This window comes from Canis lupus, chromosome 4 (assembly GCF_048164855.1).
Source record: "Canis lupus baileyi chromosome 4, mCanLup2.hap1, whole genome shotgun sequence".
In the NCBI taxonomy this organism is placed as follows: Eukaryota; Metazoa; Chordata; class Mammalia; order Carnivora; family Canidae; genus Canis; species Canis lupus.
The window spans coordinates 29936882-29951075 of NC_132841.1; the positions used below are offsets into that span (position 1 = coordinate 29936882).

A 14194-nucleotide genomic window follows, 5' to 3' on the forward strand; every position below is an offset into this window, starting at 1 on the left:
AGGCACGTCGCAGAAAAACACGGCGCCATCCTTCTAAGTAGTACATCTAGGGGAATATATACACTCGGGGTGTTGCAGAGAAATAGACGTGGAGGGCACATCTAAAAGCAGGCTGGGAGGGTAAAGAGAGAATCTCAGTTTCTGAACATTGCTTTTGAACTACCATATATTCATATAGTATCTGTGTCACCTTTTTTTTTTTCAAAAATAAACTTTTTTTTTTTAGCACAGTTCTATATTTATAGAAAAAATGAGAAGTTGACCCTTGGTTTCTTCTATTATAAGCCTCTCCTATTAGCATGGTGCTCTTGCTACAATGAATGAGTCCATATTGGTGCCTTATGATTAACCGATATCCACACTTTATGTAATTTCCTTAGTTTTTACATAATGTCTTTTTACCAGGATCCCAGCCAGGATACCCCACTATATTATTGTCCATATCCCCTTAGGCTTTCCTTGGCTATAACAACGTGCCTTGCAGGTTTTCCTTGGTTTTGATGACCTTGACAGTTTTGAGGAGTTCTGTCCAAGTAGTTTGTAGACTATCCCTCAACTGGGGTTTGGCTCCCGTTTTTCTCACAGACTGGGAATATGTATTCTTGGGAGGAAGACCACACAGGGACAGGCTATCACTGCCGCTTTATCTCTCTTGATGTTAACCTTGATCACCTGGCTAAGGGGGTTTGTTGGGTTTCTCCTCTAGGAAGCTACTCTCCCCATCCCCACCTCCATTTCTTTTTTTTTTTTTTTTTAAGATTTATGTATTTATTCATGAGAGACACAGAGAGAGAGGCAGAGACACAGGCAGAGGGAGAAGCAGGCTCCCTGCAGGGGAGCCGGATGCAGGACTCGATCTCAGGACCCTGGGGTTAACGACCCAAGTGGAAGGCAGATGCTCCATCGCTGAGCCACCCAGGAGCTCCCCCAAGTCCATTTCCATACTGTGGCGTGACCTTTTGGAGTGTGGGAAGCATCCTTTCCCCGAAGAAGGGTCGCTAACAACAGTAGGCAGGGCTGGAGGGGGCTTGGAGAATGTCCTCCCCAAGAACGGGGCTCAGGGTGCCACCCGCGAGGAGGCGGGCGGGGCAGGGGCTCCTCGCTGACCTCCGGGCGCCCGCGGAACCTCCTCCGCGCGCACGGGAGCCGGAGGGCCTGCAACTTTGTCCCGGGGGCCCGGAGGCCGCGGCCGGCCCGTTAGCGCTCCCGGCAATCACCTGGGGATGGGGCCGCGGCATGCCCGGCCCCGCCCCGGAGCGCGCGGGGGCCCCGACGAGCTTTCCGCCACGCGGGCTCCTCCCCGGCCCCTGCCCGGCCCCGCCCCCTCCCAGGCCCGGTCCCGCCCCGGGGCGCGCGGGGGCCGCCCCGGCAGCTTTCCGCCCCGCGGGCTCCTCCCAGGCCCCTCCCAGGCCCCGCCCCCTCCCGGGCCCTGCCCCGCCCCCTGCCCCGCCCCGGGGCCCGCGGGGGCCCCGGCGAGCTTTCCGCCCCCGCCCCCGCGCTCCTTCCCCCGGCCCCGCCCCGCTTTCTGCCTGGCCCCGCCCCCTCCCGGGTCCGGCCCCGCCCCCTCCCAGGCCCGGCCCCGCCCCCGGGCGCGCGGGGGCCCCGGCAGCTTTCCGCCCCGCGCGCCCCTCCCCCGCCCCCGCGCTCCTTCCCCCCGGCCCCGCCCCGCTTTCTGCTGGCCCCGCCCCCTCCCAGGCCCGGCCCCGCCCCCGGGCGCGCGGGGGCCCCGGCAGCTTTCCGCCCCGCGCGCCCCTCCCCCGCCCCCGCGCTCCTTCCCCCCCGGCCCCGCCCCGCTTTCTGCTGGCCCCGCCCCCTCCCAGGCCCGGCCCCGCCCCCGGGCGCGCGGGGGCCCCGGCAGCTTTCCGCCCCGCGCGCCCCTCCCCCGCCCCCGCGCTCCTTCCCCCCGGCCCCGCCCCGCTTTCTGCTGGCCCCGCCCCCTCCCAGGCCCGGCCCCGCCCCCGGGCGCGCGGGGGCCCCGGCAGCTTTCCGCCCCGCGCGCCCCTCCCCCGCCCCCGCGCTCCTTCCCCCCGGCCCCGCCCCGCTTTCTGCTGGCCCCGCCCCCTCCCAGGCCCGGCCCCGCCCCCGGGCGCGCGGGGGCCCCGGCAGCTTTCCGCCCCGCGCGCCCCTCCCCCGCCCCCGCGCTCCTTCCCCCCGGCCCCGCCCCGCTTTCTGCTGGCCCCGCCCCCTCCCAGGCCCGGCCCCGCCCCCGGGCGCGCGGGGGCCCCGGCAGCTTTCCGCCCCGCGCGCCCCTCCCCCGCCCCCGCGCTCCTTCCCCCCGGCCCCGCCCCGCTTTCTGCTGGCCCCGCCCCCTCCCAGGCCCGGCCCCGCCCCCGGGCGCGCGGGGGCCCCGGCAGCTTTCCGCCCCGCGCGCCCCTCCCCCGGCCCCGCCCCGGCGGCTGCGGCACTCCAGCCGGGAGTGTCCCGAGCGCCCCGAGAGCGCGAGCAGGACGGAGCTCCGGGCCGCCCGAGGCGCCGCGGCCGGGACGCACGCGGAGAGAGCCGCCGCCGCCCGCGTCCGCCCCTCGCGGCCCCCACCCCTGCGGTCGGTGGCCCGGTGAGTGAGGGCTCCCGGCCCGCCGGAGGCGCGGGGCGGGGCGGCGGCGGGGACCAGGTGGCCCGGAGCGCTTCCCCCCGCGGGGGAGCCCGGAGCGCCCGCGCCCGCCCCGCGCCTCCCGGTAGCGCGGCCTGGCGGGGGGGCGGGGGAAGGATGCTGGAGCCGGCTGGTCCCCGACGGGCGGCGTCGGCCTGGCTGCCCTCGCCTCGGGGCGGGCGGTGCACAGCCTCCCCCCGCGGCCGGGGCCGGGGCCGGGGCCGGGGCCGGGGCCGGGGGCTCGGCGGGTCCCGGTGGCCGCGGGGACCACGGGGTGGGCCTGCGACCTTGTACCCGGTGCGGGGATGGCCGGCGGCCCGGGCCCCGCTGACCCGCGGAGCCCTCGAGGGCCTGGGTGCCCTCCGGGAGAGGCTAGTGCTAGGAGAGCTCGTAGAGCGGGCTGGCTTCAGGAACTTTCCTCCGGTTCGGGAGGACGCGAGTCCCGGGAGCTGCGGCTCGCGGAGATCGTTTGCAAGGCGCTTAGAGAGAATGCGGAACCGTCCCGGCCCGAGGTCACCTGTGTTTACGCTCACCGCCTTTCCCCTTTGAGCTACAGTTTCGGGGAAGGATTCTTGAACTTTTCTCTCTCCCTGGGCTCTACCCCGCCCTTTGAAGGCTTAAAAAGGCAGAAACCAAGCTTATTGGTTTCCAGGACAGTTGTGAATTCCCTTCGGGGGAGAGAAATGAAGCTAGCCCGTTCTAGCTCGAGCAGGTCACACTTGGCCCCCTGCGACCTTGCTGTCCGTCCCCCCTCCCCCAATCAGTGACCTTGCTTCCGGGATTGGATGTGTTAAGACAGACTCTGGGTATCCAGGGTAGCCAGCCACTCTGCTCTCTCTCCCAGACCCCTGCTCCACCCCTGGCTGCCCGGACCCCACCAGGCCTGGAGTGGTGCCGTGAGGGGTGAGCCTCTTCCCTGCCTCTTCCCTGCTCACACAACAGGAACAAAAAGCTTGCAGGGGAGGGCAGGGCTGAGTCCAGGAGCTGGACCGGCAGGGTGTGTTCTCTTGCTCACCCCTGAATGGCTCTCATTATGTTCCTTGTTGCTTCCTTGCTTCAGTCCATTGTTGGAGATTCCAGGAGGATTAACAGTGCTCCTTCCCTCCAGGCACTGCCCGGTGCTTCTAGGTGGTCTCTGACAAGATAGGCCAGGTGAGGTGCCAGGGACACTTGTCGCCCTGGCATTGGGTGCTCAGTACCTCGGGTCCCGCATCCCTCCCCAATCTTGTCTCTTACTAGTCTCTTACTAGTTTCTGTACCTTGGTTACCTCGTCTTTAAAGTGGCGGGGGGGGGGGGGGGGGAAATAATCCCCACCTCACCAGGTCCTCGTGAGGGTTAAATGAGTTAATATGTTATAACGATACAGCCCAGGCACTGACCTGAACTGGCAACTGGTACACCCTACCTGTGTGCTCCAGGTGAGTGTCCTCCACGCTGGGTAAAGCTTACGGCAGGGCCTGGGACAGAAGTAATCATCTGTAACTGTCAACAGTAATAATATGGTAATGATCGGGTCATTTCTTTTGTGCAGCTGGGGGTCCAGTCAAACTGAACTGCTCCTGCCAGTTCCTCAGCTTTAGTTCTTGTCATTCTGGGCTCCTAGAATGCCCTCCTTCACAATCTCTGCCCATTAGTCCCCACCTTCCTGGGAGCCACCCAGGGGACTGCTCCTAGCAGGAAGGGACAAGACATACTCTGAGCCCATGCAGCCCTCCTCCTCCTTCACTCCTTTGGCACCACTTCTCAGCACTCGCCTTGCTTTAGTGTTTGTATGGCCACTGTCTTATCTCTTCCCTGTCCTTTGTCTTTGGAGGGCAGTGGCTGTTTCTTACTCCTCTCCTGGTCTCATGGCACCCAGGATGGGCCTTGTCTAATATATGTGCTTTGCAGATGTTAGCTGCGTGAAAGAGGCAGGCCAGGGAAGTAAAGTTTTCCTTGATCTTCGACCTCGAAGGCTGAGTTTGGGTAGGCAACAAAAGAGAGCGTAAGACGGAAATAGTCCAGAGAGATGAGATAGGGGGCTGGCTGAGAGGCCCCTTTGACTCCCTGATGGAGCCTGGGCAGGGGTGACAGATAGGGCTGGCCTGGATTGCTCTACCTAGAAGGCCCAGATCGATTAGCGATGCCTTGCTCATGTGATTCAGGGGAGGATGGGTAGTTTGGAGTGTCAGGAGTAAGAATCCAGCCAGAATAGGTTAGTGTGGGTTCTTGGGAATTCACTGCAGAACAGAGAGAGGAGGGGAAAAAATGCTGATGTAGGCAGGAGGTGAGTGTAGCAATGAAATCTGTGTGGAGAGCTGGATATACAGAGGACCCAGGGCCTTTCTGGAGCTCCCCCCTCCTTCCTCTTGGATTCACCTCCTTCTTCCCTTTCTCCTTGAGCCTGAAGTAGCTCCTGGCACTTAATCCCATGGGGGAACATTCAGGGAAGAGTCTGTGTGCGGGTGTGCTTCACAATCACAGTCAAGCAAGCGGACTCAGGTCTTTCTGGACTTTTCTTTACAACACCTTCCAATGCCATTGTGCCCGGAGCGTCAGGAATTTGAGTGCTTCTCGATAGGAAAGCTCTTAGGGGAAATGAAGGAACTGAAGTTTCTTTGTTGGAGATTTGCATTTTTGAAAGGAGGTGTTGGAATTCAGTGGAGCTTTCTAATAACGGCCGAAACCATGCCACAGTGGGCCCACTGACCCTGGCCCCTGCACCCTATGAAATAAAGGTTTGATGTCACCCAGTGGTTTGTGTTTGGGAAGATCCTAACAGTACAAGGGCCCAAACAGTGACTCAAATACACCGATGTGAGAAGGTAATGGGTAAGGGCAACCGGGGACTCAGGAGACAGTTCTAATCCGTTTTGGGTCACTGGGACAAGCTGGATGGTAAAATTCCTACCTCAAATGGTTGTTTGCAGAATCTGGTGAGAAGATGTTTGCAAAGGGGGTTTAAGATCAATCGGGGTGTGGTCATGACAGTGTTGATCTCTTGGGTATATTACTGCAAGGACTCTTGAGACAGGATGGAGTGTAGATGGTTGATGCCTGGCTCTGTGATCCTTTAGTACCTGGTCTTCCAGGGGCTTGTGCTCCTGAAAGTCCCACTGCCTTAGCAGAAAAGAAGGGAAGAATTGTTCCTGAATTTGCCAGAAAAGTCTGTTGTCCCCAGCCTTTGACACCTGGAGCCTTGGGGAGAGGCTGGCTGGGAGGACAATGAGCTGAGCGGAGTCTGAATGAAAGTGGGGAGGAGAAACCCAAGAGGGGGTTAGCTGGGCTGGGGGTGGGGGGGCACGTGTAAGATTAAGCCTGGGAGTGGCATCTCTGGGGGGGAAAGGGTGTTTATGTGGGGGGTTGGTGATAGATGTGAGCTCGCTGTGTCCACCTAAAAGGTCACGGCTATTTTTAGGAAATGGGTGACAAAGCATGTTTCTATTGAACCAGCATTAGTGAGTACCCACTGTTTGCCCAGCCCTGTGCTATGTGCATAAAAGCAAAGTCCACCTCACCCAACCCTAGGTTGTCTGCCTGGATTCCCCTGAGACGCGGGATACTGGATGAGCACCAGGTCCGGAGGGTGGGCAAGATCATGTCCATCATCAAAACCATCCGTTTTGGACATGTAGCATTCGAGGTGTCCTACCACGAAGGCGGGTGTGTCTGGGGCTTGGAGGAATCTGGGTTAAAGAGACATTTTGTCTAGATTGTATCTGCCGAAAGGGCATGATGAGATTGAGGAACTCACTTTGAGCATCTGAGTAAAGGAACATGGCCCCATGAAGGAGCTATGAAAAGAGCAGTCCATGAGGGGAAAGGAAAGGCAGGACAGTGTCCGATCACAGAAGCCAGGGAGCCCACTTAAGTGGGAGTGGCCAGCGGTGGCTGTTGCTGTAGGAAGTGACAAGGAGGATACTCAGAGCTGCGTTAGCTGTGGCTGTTTTGCTGGGATGTTGGAGCAGAAGCCAGATGGGAATGAATGGGCGGGGGAGTTGCAGGAGGTGCAGATCTGGTGATGCTGAGTGAGACAAGCTTTGCAGGGAACGGGAGGGATTGGTGGTGCTGGAGGAGGCCCACACTGAGGGGGTGTTTGTTTCTCAGCTCATCCTTCTCCCGAGCCACCCTGAGAAGTTAGCAGCGTGGGTGGCCTGCAGCCAGGCCCCCCCCCCCTTCCCCCGCGTCCCTCCATGTCATATGGACACAGGCACCTGTAAAGGTTTGCTTGTTTCACAGAATGGATTTATGCTGCACACCTTACTGGGCAGCTTGTGGTTTGATTAGTGTATCAGGGGCAGTAACTCTGGGTTAGTGTTGATCTGGGCCAGTAGCCACTGTGGAATGTTCTACGGTACAGAGGGACCATAATTTATACCACCTTTCCCTTATTGATGGGTATTGAGACCATTGGATATTTTTATAATTTGAAGTAGTGTTGGAATAAACAACCTATAGGAGGACCCTGATTGGAATGTCATTGAATGTATTTATTTATAAGGAAGAGTTGACATTTTTATGACATTATCTTTTCCAAATCAGGAGCAGGTTACAGGCCTCGTGGTATATCTTGACTAGATTATCATGAATGGGATTCCAACTGGATTTGCTAACTGGCTAAAAATTTTTTTGTATCCTTTCCACTTTTTTTTCTGTTTGTTGGTCATTAATTTCAACCTTTATCATTATTCATCCCTTCTTACTTTTGGCTTTGTGTTTATATTGCTCTAGCTGGTGGGCCTTTGAAAGGCTCACCTTTCTGTTTCTTTATCGTTACTATGTAGATCAGGATTTTTTAAAATTAATTTATTTATTAAGAAAAAAAATTTATTTATTAAGTAATCTCTACACCCAACACAGGGCTCAAACTCAGGACCCTGAGATCAAGAGTCACAGGCACTTCCAGCTGAGCCAGCCAGCTGCCACACCATGTAGATCAGTCTTGATCCAAGAATTTTGTTGTTATTGTTGTTTTGTTTTTTAAAGATTTTATTTATTTAAGAGATAAGTGAGAGAGAGAGAGGGTGAGCAGGGAGAGGGAGAAGCAGACTCCCCACTGAGCAGGGAACCCGATGTGGGGCTTGACCCGAAAGCAAATGCCCAGCCTACTGAGCCACCCAGGCTCGCCATCCGAGGATATTTTAAAAGACAGCATCCTATATTTCTAAGTAGTTTTGTGGGGAGTATGGTCATATTTTAATGTTGACTGCTGGTGTTTTCGGGTTATGATTAGTGAATGTGATCAGGAAATTTCTTCTTGCTGTGCCGTATTACGATTTTCTTTGTGGCAACTACATGATCCATACCGGAAGATTTCATGGATAGGAAGGACTGTATTCTCTGTGGGACACAGACTGTAGCTGCATCTGTTAACTTGAGCTTGCCTGCATTCCCCTGCCTATCGGCCCATCACATTCTGAGAGATGTTCCAAAAATTCTCACTATGATCTGAGTCAGGCTGTACTTACATTTGTTCTAGGGGTAGTAAGGTGACATCCGTGTTGGCTGTACACAGGTGTATCAAGCTTACCTTCGCGGATTGTATTTTGTGTCATTTGTTGTTTATTTTAATGTTTTTGTCCTTTGGCCTTAAGTGCCACGTTATCTGCATTTTAGGAGAATATATGGCCGAGGATATGCGAGAATCCTTTCTTCTTTACCTAAAATTAATAAATAAGTGCATTTTGTAAGATAGTAGGTGAAAGGAAGACGAGAAATGTAGAGGCAGACGTCAGCCCAGGGCTCTGCACTGGGGCCTGTTTCGGTTCAGGCTTATGCTCAGCAGGTGGTGTTCAGGTCTCCCCCACCTGCTTCTCAGCTCCCCGATTATCATGAAATAATCCGGTCCCAGTGGTCCCCACAATAGCCGACTTCTTAGGAGTGATGGTTAAAGTGAGCCCAGCTGCTGCTTCTCTGCGCTGGTGACTCCTGCCCCTTCCTTTGTGTCCAAAGACCCGGGCAGCTCTGATTGGCAATTACCCTGTTCCTTCCTCGTTTGCGACAGCACATGGCCTTTCTCCATCCCGCAAGGGATGTGACAAAACAGTACGCAAAAATGTCCCAGGGCCAAATGTCAGATGCAGCTCCGATGGCTGGGCGTCCCGCTCTTGGTTTCGTCTCGGGTCATGGTCTCAGGTCATGATCTCAGGGGTCGCGGACTCAAGCCCTGCATGTCTCTCAAATAAATAAATCTTAAGAAAGAAAGAAAGGAAAAGAGGAAAGAAAGTTTCTTTTGTGCTCGGCACGTGACTGGGGTTTGGGCTGGGAGGAGGGCACAAGGCGGTGATAAAAGGACAAACTGAATGTGGTGGTTTCTGTCTTTGATGGAGAATTCAGACTGTTCACATACAAGGTATTCTCAATTTTATTCCTCAAATCTTGCTTTCTGTTTATTGTTCCTTACACTTGAGTGTTATTTCTGTCTTGATTCCTGCTGACTTGGGTAGGTTTCTCATCATCCCTCTTCCCTACCTCGCCTGCACTAGGATTCAGGTATGGCTGTGGATTAAGAGAGGAACCCCCCTCTCTTTTCAGAAATTGGAGGTCGGGGTCAGTGTCTACTCCCTGAGGATGTCCTGGCACCAGGCTCCTTGTGCATAGTTGCTCCCAGCATTCTCTAGGGCTGTGTTTTCAAATGTGAGCATATGTAAGGATAACCTGGAAGGTTTGTTAAAACACACATTTCTGGGCTCCACCCTTAACGGCTCTGATGTAGGAGGTCTGGGGTGAGGGAGGCCTGGGGATCTTCATTTTTGACGGCCACCCCGGCTGCATTGACTGCTCCAGGTGCTTCCCTTAACCTGTGTGGCCCGGGACAGCTGACTTTCCGGGCAGGGCCCTGCCTGGTTGCCAGGGAGGCTCGGTAACTAGTCCCTATTTGAGGCTGCCGTGTGCCAGGCAACAGTTTGTGATCTGTGACGGAAGTAAGAGAGGCCAGATGGTTGAAGGGGACAACCAGAAGTTCCTGGGACACCACCCACTGCTGGCCTTGATTTGAAACTCCTGCTGCGTTTAATTTGAAACGCCAGTCTTGCCATTGGCTAAGCCAGTATCCCTAGGTGGGGGAGCGGGAATGGTGTGGCTTTGCTGATGCTCTGCCTTGGGAGTCGGTCCTGTCCTCTTCGGGCCCCCGGGGTAACCTTTACATTTCCACAGTCCCTGCTCCAGCGGGGAAGGTGGGGGAGCCCAGAGGTGTGCGGAGTGGAGGGGAGCCAGCCTGGGCCCTGAATGCATCGGCCTGGAAGCTGGGAGACCTGGTTCTGGCGTCTGCCCTGCCCCCCCCCCCGCCCCCCAGTTCTGGGACGTCAGGCAGACAGATCCTTCTACTCTCTGGGTCTCGGCTCCCCCCATAGTAAAATAGGCCAGTTGAGGCAAATGAGTTCATGAAAGCCACTTCCAGGTCCAGGATTCTAGGGTTCCTGTGTGATCCAACGCCAGTACGCCGGGAACTGACTTTTTATTTCTAAGAAGTGTCTTTCAGAACTGGCTTGCTCAAGTCCATCCCTGCGGTAAGGCTCAAACACTACCCCATTGCCATCGGCCCAGCCTGCTTTGTCCGGAACATCCCCCGGCTGCTCAGCCCTAGGTGCCAGCCCTCAGAGGACAGTCTGAGGCGCTGCCTGGCTAATGATTGACATGGGCTCCAGCTGGTGGTAATCCACGGCCTGTGGGTGGGGAGCTCAATGTTTAACAGTCCCTTGTGCAGGTTTTTTGTCCAGTGCCTGGGAAAATGTGGCCAGGACTGGTGTAGTGCTGCCCTGGGGCTTTCTGGCTTATTTCTGGGGTTTAATGGTACTGTGCCCACACCTGAGAGCTGAGGGCAGGGCCCTGGGGCTCCGCCATCCCTGCGGACGGTAAGGCCACTTACCCCCTTCCCAGTAGTTAGGGATGTTCACGTACCCTCTCCAAACACTTGCGGCCCTGCCTTGGTGTGGGAGGGAGAGAAGAGAATGTCCTTGATGGACGTGTCATCCTCTCTGCCCCCGGAATTCCTGGAGCCTGTGCACCAGAGCTCCAACCAAAGAGGCCGTCAGAACAGGTGCCACCCAGGATATGGAAGAGATGAATCAGGGTCCACTGGTGTCCTGGCAAAGTGTGAGGACGTCGCCGTGCCCAGCACTGTGCTAGTTAGCAGCAGGAGTTTGAGAGGCCTGTCCTACAGCCTGGGGTTCTGGCCCTGGCACCAGTCGGGTGTGTGACCCTGGTTTGTCAAGAATCCTCTCTGTGGGCAGCCCGGGTGGCTCAGCGGTTTAGCGCCACCTTCAGCCCAGGGCATGATCCTGGAGACCCGGGATCAAGTCCCATGTTGGGCTCCCTGCATGGAGCCTGCTTTTCCCTCTGCCTGTGTTTCTGCCTCTCTCTGTGTCTCTCATGAATAAATAAATAAAATCTTTAAAAAAGTGTATTAAAAAAAAAGAATCCTCTCTGAGTCCCGCTTCCCTTGAGGTGATAATATCTGTCTTGTAGGAATATTGTGAAGATGAATAAGGTGATATAATGAGGGATTATGTGTCTCGATCATAGGTACTGGGAAAAGGGAGTACTATTAGCATGCTAGAGGACGTAGAAAACTATTTTAGGCCAAGTGTTGATAAGTTCCAAGAAGAGCAATCATTAGGGGCAGAGACATCAGGGTGGGCTTCCTGAAGGAGGTGGAGCTCCATCTTGGCCAAAGGCAGGCTGGAATTGACATAGACATAAAGGAGCCAAGGAGGACCGACCAGGTGGAGGGAACTATCTGAGCAGAAGCCCTGAAGGTAGAAGGTGCCAGGATAAGCATGTATTTCCTGTGCTTCTTTCTGTCACACAAATACCTCTGGGAAGCTGCTGTTTTCTTGCCATGGCACAGTATGGCTCTTGGCCCAGGCCCTTTGGCAGAGCTTAGGATCCCACCTGCACCGGGGTCAGCCTGTACCTGAGATCTGAAAGAGAACCTTTTCCTCTGCTGTGAGCTGTGATCTGTGGGGATTTCTTTCCACTTCCAGCAGCACAAGGCTGGCTGGGGACGTTGTCACCATTAGAAGAGAAGCCGCTGGTAAGTGTTAGTTGAAGGAGAGGTTTCCTGGGGCTTCTAGGTGAGGCTGGGATGCTTCAGCCATATGGTGCTGGAATAGACATTCTCTCCTGTCTTCTAGGTTTGAGGGGAGCGAGCTTCTCCAAAGCCATTTGAGCAGGTGCTGGCTCCCTGCTGCCTCCCATCCTGGTCCTATCCACTGCCCCTCTCCCCCCAGGTCACCCTGAGAGGGCATCTGTGCTGGGCTGTGGGCTTTCATGAGGCTCCTTGCCTCTTAACTGGCAGGGCCCTGGGTGACATCATCTGTCCCTCTGACTACACGTGCAGGTGTCTGCAGGGACAGCCCAGGTTGGGACACAGTGGGCACACCTAGCCGAAAGTGTGTGCCGCCATGAGGAAAGGTAGGACCTGTGTTGCTGCATTGCCAATTTTTCCGTTAAATAATGATGATGATGATGATGATGATGATGATGATGTCAGGCCCAGAGTCTCTTTTCCAGCCCCTCGACTCCCCACTAGGAAGTAAATGTGAACTACGAAACCCTCCTGTGGCCCCAAGGTCCACAACCATGACCCCTCGCAGGCTCACCCATTTATTAAGTGAGGGAGAAAGATGCCCAGAAAGCCTCATGTTGACCAAGGCCCATCAGACAGAAGCTGGTTCTCTAGACTGTTCTCCCACCTTCCTCTCCCAAGGAATGCATTTCATGATCCTCTGCTACAATCTCCGTTCTTCTAGGAATGCCCTCAGACCCCCTGTGGGTAACTTCCTGCAGCTGCGCTCTCCCTCTCCTGTGTATGTCCCCAGGCAGGAAAGCCTGGTGTGGGCCAGGCCTTGGTTGTTCCCTCTGCTTTCCCAGGTAGTCTAGCCCAGTCCTGGGTAGCCTCTCTGAGCCCCGAAATGGAATTACCGTGAGAATAATGGAGTGTAAGCTTCAGGGGACCCCCTCGCCCCCACCTCACTTGTCTTGGCCCTTCCAAGGGAGGGACCCCAGCAGTGAATTCATAGAGTCCTAGCAATGCCGTGTATCCTCTTAAGGAAGGCCCTGAAAATTGTGTAAGCTCCAGGCCCCACAAAACCGGGACCGGCCCCTGTAGCTGCAGCAGCTGGCTGAAATCCTACCGTCTGGACAGTGAGCTCTTATTTGGGGGGCAGGAGGTAGGGGTCCTGGGCCAGCCCCCTTAGGATCTTGCTGTGTCACCTTGGCAAGTCACTTCCTCCTCTCTGGTTGTGTCAGTTTCCCCATTTGTGAAATGAGAGTCGAGGTGGGGAGGGGAGGAATGAACTGAGTCATTGCTAGGGCTGAGTGAGCTCTGGTGCCCCAGTTGCATGGTCCTGGCGGGTTGGGGTGTGATTGCCCTGCCTGTGCCTTCTCCCTCCCCAGAGTATTTGCATTGCTGGCTGGGTGTGTCTGGCCTGGCCACACGCAAGCCACTCAGCGCCGAGTCTCACCATGGTGATTCATGTTGACTGAAGATACAAGGGAGCAAAGCTTTATTGAGCTCTGCTTCCCAGGCATGCGGGAGAGGCGAGCCCCTGGTCCTTCCTTCTCGGTCGGAATAGCGTAGTTGTGGTCTTTCTGGTTTACGGCTTCTGTTCCTTGTCAAAGAAAGCTTGCTGGGTTACGTAGACTTGTGCACGGATCTCTTACACAGGAGAGCAGAGGCCTTTTCAAAGAGAACACTCTAGAAGGATCTGGAAGGAAGGAGATCGCTGTCTGTATTAGTTTTCTGTTGTTGCCATAGCAAATTAGCACAAACTTAGTGGCTTAAAACCACACAATTTATTTTGGTGGTAAAATAGACATAACATGAAACGCACCATCTTGAGCACGTTTTCAAAGGCATGTGTCGTTCCTCGGCACTAAGTACATCCACGCTGCTGTGCAGCCGTCACCAGCGCCCCTCTCTAGAGCTTTTCCACCTGCCCCAGCTGAGCCTCGGTCCCTGAGGCAGCAGCTCCCCAGTTTCCTCCCCTCCCCGCCCCTGGCGACCACAGTCCTTTCCGCTGTGGCCGGGCCGCTCCAGGCACCTCCCGGGAGGAGTCCCACCGTGTCTGTCTGTCTGTGATGGGCTCCTTCCGCTCCATGTGGTGTCAGTGCTCAGTCCTGTCGCAGCGCCTGTTGGAAACTCCTTCCTTTTCAAGGCCTAATAATACTCTACCGTGTGTTCTACAGCACGTCTCGTTCGTCTGTTTCTTTGGATGGACATTTGGGTGGTCTCCACCTGTTGGCTCTGGTGGGTAGGGCTGCCGCGAGCAGTGGCTTCCTCGTGGGGTTGGGGCCTGCTTTCGGGTAAGCGCACCTGCTGTACTGTTGGCCACAGAGGCTGCGCCGCTTCCACACAACTGCTGTCTCACACTCTTGTCTCATGAGTCTCCTGCTCTTTGTTGGTCGGGTGATGTCTCTCCTGGAGGAGAATGCACTCTTGTCCTTTGCAGCTTCGAGAGGCCGTTTGTGTTCCTTGGCTGGTGGCCGCCTCCTCCACGGCTGGGATCCCTCCCATGCTTCAGATCTCTCCTCCTCGTTCTTTCTTTTCATCCTTAACCCAGCCTGGTAAGGGTCTCTGCTCAGGAAAGGACGCATGTATTTAGACTGGGCCCACCTGGATG

At 56.0% G+C, this 14194-nt stretch overlaps 1 protein-coding gene across 2 annotated transcripts in view; it reads left to right on the plus strand.

Moving 5' to 3' along the window:
* The first annotated feature begins 2401 nt into the window (after positions 1 to 2401).
* Positions 2402 to 14194, plus strand: part of ANXA11 (annexin A11) — a 39874-nt gene continuing 28081 nt past the window's right edge. The window contains exon 1 of one of the 2 annotated variants that reach the window (XM_072823776.1): positions 2402 to 2554. The gene's annotated coding sequence lies outside the window, so the exon portion shown is untranslated. Of the gene's footprint in view, positions 2555 to 3392; positions 3494 to 14194 lie in introns of those variants that run through there. The other variant, XM_072823777.1, reaches the window with a different exon arrangement.